Below are 6521 nucleotides of genomic sequence, written 5' to 3' on the forward strand. Positions count from 1 at the left end.
TTTCTGGCAGACCTAAAAGAATAAGATGTGAGTCATCATTTCATTTCTCATCCGATAGGTTTGCTAACTTGAATTTCACCAAGAAAGCATGAGGATTTCAACTCAGCTGTTGGTTTGAACGTGTTGGTGTTGCAGTTCAATGCCGAGGAAGGGTGGTGAGCTCTTCAGTGAGCGCCGGCCCAGCTCGTGCTTTGGGAACTCATAATTATGTTCAGACATCTGCGTAGTTTAATTTGGAAAATCATCTGTACCTGTAAATGCTATTGCATTCAGAATAGTAAGGATTGAACCACACACCCCTCCTTCAGTCAGAAAGTGGTTAGCCGGGAGGGGTTATATAGCCCTTGATATTCGCTAGGGTGAGCAGACCTCTGTCTGCTCTAGTTATAATCCACATTAGGAATATTAACCAACGTGAAATAATTCCCGTGGAAGCATAAGGTTTGCACAGAGCGTGATTTTTATTTATTCGTTCATTTTTACATCTCTGTCCTGAAATGGTTAGGCCTGCATCCCAGGCCCATATTCCGTATCTCAGAACCATCAGCTTGGAAAGAAGAAAGATCCACCCCAGTGGGTGAGAAAAACCGTACAGGTTTCCCCGTGGAACAAATAATAATTGTCCTTTAAGCATACTGTTATCATTTATGAATGTCTAGGGATAAATATAAACATTTTAAAAGTTCAGTTTGTCGGTAAAGTTAAACCGCAGCATACGGGCTGAGGGGCAGAAGTGTCTTTTAGTCTTTGTATATGGCTTTAGAAGTTATTTTGACAGTGGCCATTAAAAAAAGTTGCCCCGAAGGTTCCACAGGTAAATTACTTGCAGGAGGAGCATGTTTTACCCCAGGGTGAATTTTCACCTCTACAGATGTCACTTAGAGTGAGTTACTTTTGTCAGAAACAGCCCTGTTTAAAAAGAACTAGAAGTACCCCAGGTTAAGATGAAATCTCAATTGCTGAGCCACCCATTTTTTTTTATATATCTAAAATCAAGATTTAGAGAACCAGTAAATTTTTTTAATTACCTTACGCCAAATATCCTACTGCAGATTTTTAAAATTGTATTTATTTATTTACCTATTTTATTTTTGATGCCTTATCTGAGAGATGTTAAAAGATAACTGGGTTCGGTGCAGAAGAGACATCTGGAAAGTTTTGTGTGTGTGTGTGTTTTTTTTTTCTTTTAAATTGGTTTCCACCTGAAAACCTTATTTCCTCTTATCTTGTCATTCTTTGAAGCCCTTTTTCTTAATTCTGAAAATTCTCAGTTTCTGGTGTAGCCCCCTTCCTCTGCATAGACACATGCCTATTTTATCCCAAAAAGGGTGAATCAAAACAAAGAGCAGACCTGTTTTGCCTCAGTCCGATTTGGGGCCTTCTCAAACTTCATATAGGTGAGGCAGGCAAAAGGGCTCTCGCCATTCTCATCCACGCTTGGGTTCATTACTATAAACCAGCCTAACCCATCATAGGAGAAGTTTGCCTTGGGGGGATGTTAATTTCACTCTAACGTGGAGGGGAATGGTTGTCTCAGTTAAGGAAAACTTTAATTCAGGCTACTAACTTTTTCTTGCATATGGTTATATTTGCTTGTCTCCTCTTACAGATTACTTGTATGATCCTTCCACACACTCAAACAAACATCACAGTTATTTTCCAGCCCTCCACCAGCTTCCAGAAGCCTTGTCCCGGTCCTGTAGCCCTCTGACTGTTTCTTGCATTATTCATTACAAAGGTAAAATTTTTATACGGACCTCTCGAACATTTCATGATACAGCGTGCTGGATTTTAAGGCAGTGATCAGGATGGCGTAACTCGCTAACTCTGGTCTTTTCTCTTTAAAAATTTCATTTTGAAAATCTAGGGTTGCTTTTATTTATTTATTTTTCCCCCTTCGTTCTTAAGCTCTAGTTCTCGTTAAGTCCTTAAAAGAAACATCTGCAGAATTTTCCTTAGAAATGCTCACAATTTCATTATCTTGCCGCGGTGGGCACCATACGCAGAGTTGCATTGCCTGTGTGACTGGCCACCTTATCCTAAATTACCCTAAAGTATAAATGTCTTTTTTTGTGTGTTGGCTTTTGTTTTTTATTCCCCCTGACTCTGTTGCATTCAGAAGTTCCTGCACATTCAGTTAACATCCCTCCGTTTTTTGTTATCAAAGGTTTCTGAAGACTGCCTCTGAGGTCCTCCCAAATTTGGGTTATAAAGGAGGGAGAAAAAAATGTGTCCATTGTCATTTATATTTTCGTATAGTTTTTTGTTATTGTTAGGTTGCCTTTTTTTTTTTTTAATGAAGAAATATTTGGTTTGGTTCGTAAGGTAACATTTGGATATTTTTCTACTTTTTGTGTTTTCTGTTTTCAGAACTAATAATTTTAAGAAAAAAGGGCACAGCTGTTAAATTATTTTGGCACAGTTTATACTTTGATTTATAGAGATCAAAAGAACAAGTATCTTCCCCCACCATCCTCTTTGAACTAAGCAACAAGAGAACAAGGCAAGGGTGTCCCGCATACTTTCTACTCACAGGTAGACTTGGCCCAACATCTGTGCCCTGGGTTCTATCTCCCCTCTGCCCCTCCTCTGCCAGACCCTTCTCCATGCTCTCTTTCTTCCTTAGCCTCTCTTCTCAGCCCCGTGCTTGCAGTGAGAAAGCAGACTCTGTTGTTTTTGTATTGCAAATGATGCCTGCCTGGTTTGGGAGGCTTCTCAGGGCCCTTTTTTCAACTGTGCTCATGGTAAAGGGTGTCCCCTAGTTGTTGGGAATCCAGATGGTTCCATGAAGCCAACAGAGAGATGCCTGGCTGCCCATCTGGACAGCCCACGCCCATCTCACCCCATTGCCTCTCGAGGTGTGTTCCCCTGGCCCAGGGCAGAAACCTCTGGTCTGTGGCTGGGCCTCCTGGCCTTGACACATGGGGACAGGATGAGCCTAGGACCGTGGCATTTCCTGCACGCAGTGAGGAGAGCACACCTCCTCCAGCCTCATAGAGCGCCTAAAAAAAATTAACCGTAACTCTTTAATGTCATTAAATTCCCAATCCGTGTTCAAATGCCGTTGATTGTCTGGCAAGCCTTATTTAACCATTGATGGGTCCAAATCAAGATCCAGAGAAGATCCCTACAGTGTCTCTCTTCATCTGTCGGTTTAGACTTTTTTCCTCGCAGTTTCTCTGTGGGAAAAGCTGGTCCATTTGTTCTGTAGAATGCTCCCCAGTCTGGATTAGCGATTACTTCCTCATGGTATTGTTTACATTGTGGTTATTCCTCTGTCCCTGTGTTTTCTGGACACCGGAGTTGACCGAGGGGCTTGATCTGATTCAGATTTGAATGTTTTCCACAAGAGCACACTGTCCACAGTAGTACGTATCTTTCCATCCAGGGGCAAATGGCCTGGTTGTCATCTTTTACACTGGGACTTGTGGAATTCTAATTCTTCATTCATTTATTCACTGGACACTTCTATAAAGGGAATCTCTGTCTCATCAGAGGTTTGGTTACCCTGAAATACAGTTGTATAAAAAAGATATATACTTGATTCTTTCCCTCTGTTTACCAGTTTGGGGAACAATTCATTGGTTTCCTAAAGGCGGCCAATGAGCCTTTCTTTTGTCTTTAGTATCTTTTGAATTGCTAGATTTTAATATAGTGAATGACTCATGCCAATTTTTGACGAGCCATATTCTCTGCTCTGCGGTTCTTGACCAGTCGAGTTGTATGGCTTTCTTCCTCCAGTGAAGACATGAGCTCCCTTAGGGCAGACGCTGAGAGATCCTCGTCTTTTTATCCCCAGGAGGCTCCCTACAATTACCAGTGCATAGTAGATGCTTTAAAAACAAAAACCACCAGCAACAACAAAAGCAATTTGTTAAATAAATTGGTACCGTTTCGTTGAACTTCTCATGGAGGAAGATGGCGTGAGACTAACGTCTGGTCTTGTGTCTCTCTCTCTAGGCCGCCTTCGGTCCAGTGCCACCTGCAGCCTCCCCCGAAAGGCCCTCATGGCTTCTCTCCTCTCTTCTTCCCCGTTGTCCTTGTTGCCCATCTGGCAAATGGGGATACTATTTTCAGAATCCTAGTTGTACTTATGTGGGTTTGTATATGTAAGGAAAACTTAAAAATTGAAAGAAGGCACAGAAAAATGAGAGAACAGGAGGTAGGGAGCAAAAAAATCCAATTCTCACAAAAGACATAAGAAGTTACAAAATGTGTGTAAGAGGTAGATGCCGAGCGGCCCAAAGAGCAGTTTGGTAGAGACCGCCCTCCCTTGAATGATGCAGTGTCCTGAACCACGAAGCCTAGCCCTGCAGCCACAGTGAGAATGGGGTGATGATTTCACTGTGGGAGAAGCCAGGTCCTCACCCACAAGCTGAGGGTGGTCCTTAGAAGACGTTGTGTAGTATAGATCCTGACTGGTGGTTTTTGATCTGCACTGTAGCCGTCCAAGACGCAAACATACTAATGATTGTCTATATCAACACTTACAAATATAACTTGGAAAAACCTGAAGCAGCTTTATGCTAAAGGTTGGTGACTTAAAAACTTATTTGTGATTTAGCAGATTGGCTCCTTTGATTTTAAGGTAGGGAATTATGATTCTTACCACTGAGAGTCTGGCACAGTCTTAGAATCTCACACTTAAGACATGACTACAGACTCTAAACTTGGCCTTGGTGATTTCTCCTCATTAGCCACTTTCCACATGATTTTTTATGTGGCCCTCTCCATGGCCAGCAGGACAGTCGGTGTGTAAATTAGGAACTACGTCCTGCTGCTAGTATAAGCTCCTAACCGTCACCATCCTTTCCGTGCAACCTTCCTTAGGGCATGACCTCAGAGTTGCCTCATGGTCACAAAATGGCATCTACAGTCCAGCCATCATATTCTTGTTCCAAGAAGGAGGAACGAGGAGAAGCAAAGAAGTCTCTCCACTGAGTCAGCTCCCATTTACAAGGAGCTTTCTGTAAAGCTCCACCTAGCAACTTCCACGTGCATACCACTGGCCAGTGCTTAGTCACCCGGCCACCCACAGAGACTCAGAAAGGAAGATCCCGCGAAAGGCTGTTGGGTGGGCATCTATAATTAGTGAGCACAGCGCCACTGCCTCATTCTTTCACTCATTCTTCTCTCAGCTAGTCCCAGTGGAGGGCCTACAGAGTATCAGGCCCCCTGCTAGCTGCTGGGTGCTAGGTTAGGGTTCATGGGTTCCTTGCCTCTTTTAGGAGTGATTCATTGTGTCGCAACGTTTATGGAGGATTTTATAATAGGCATTTTTGGTAGCTCTGTCTGTGTTGAGTCAGACCACCAGAGCCCAGGGGACCCAAGAACCTTGGTGTGGGCCTTGTCCAGCAACACTCCCATCGTACGGATAGTTCTTTTCAGCTCTTACCTGTATATCCTCATTAATACGGCTAATAGGCCTCGGAGGTCGGCAGAAACAGATCCCCAGCCCTTTGTAGGCAAAGGCTCCGAGGCATGGAGCTGAAGGTTCTGTGGCTTAATGGAAAGGAAGACCTAAGTCAGCTGAAGCCAGTTGTAGGTTTTACTGCCTCCCAGTGGAAGATGCTCAGTGAGGGGCAGGGAGCGCAGGCTCCCCACCTCTGCATCCAGAGGGATTCTTTTTAACACAGGCAGAGCAAACTCAGTTCGTATTTTCTTATAAAGGATTACTTAGGGGACGCCTGGCTGGCTCAGTCGGTTAAGCATCTGCCTTCAGCTCAGGTCATGATCCCAGGGTCCTGGGAACGACTCCCACATTGGGCTCCCTGCTCCGTGGAGAGCCTGCTTCTCCCTCTGCCACTCCCCCTGCTTGTGCTCTCTCTCGTGCTCTGTCAAATAAATTAATTTTTAAAAAAGACTACTTAGAACAAAATCCAGACTCCTTGGCCTGTCCCACAAGATCCTATGCAGAGTGCTCTCTCCCACCTCTCTGACCCACACTTTCTACGGTTAACCTTACTAACTCACTCCATCTACAGACTCCTTTTCTGTTCCCTAAGCACTCAGCCTCTTCATGCCTCAGAGCCTTTGCACTGACTATGCCCTCTGCCCTAAAACACTTCTTCCCTCTCCACTTCTTCACTGGCTCCTTGGTGTCCCTTGGATTCAGTTCAGCTCTCGCCTCTTCAAAAGTCTCCAACAATGACCTTATCTAAGGGGCACTTACTTATACCCCTACCCCTCCATGCCACCCAGTAAAATTGCTAGCATAGCTTTCGGTTTAGTTTATTCATAGCACTACCTTACTCTGCACTGGTAGTGCTTATTGTTTATTTTCTGTCTTCCTCTAGATTGTAAGTCCCTGGAGGGCAGGGACCTCGTTGGTCTTGTTCAACACTTTAACCCCAGAGTTTAGAACAGTGCCTGGCTCATTAACGTTCAGTAACTGTGTATTCATGTATTATAAGTGAAGTTTCTTTGCCGTGTGAAACTTCACTGTCCTTATCTGCAGAATGTGGATGATAATGCCTGACTCCCAGAGTTGCTGTAGGAATTAAATGAAACCATAAGTGTTA

Source organism: Phoca vitulina, unplaced genomic scaffold (assembly GCF_004348235.1).
Source record: "Phoca vitulina isolate PV1807 unplaced genomic scaffold, GSC_HSeal_1.0 scaffold65, whole genome shotgun sequence".
Lineage (NCBI taxonomy): Eukaryota > Metazoa > Chordata > Mammalia > Carnivora > Phocidae > Phoca > Phoca vitulina.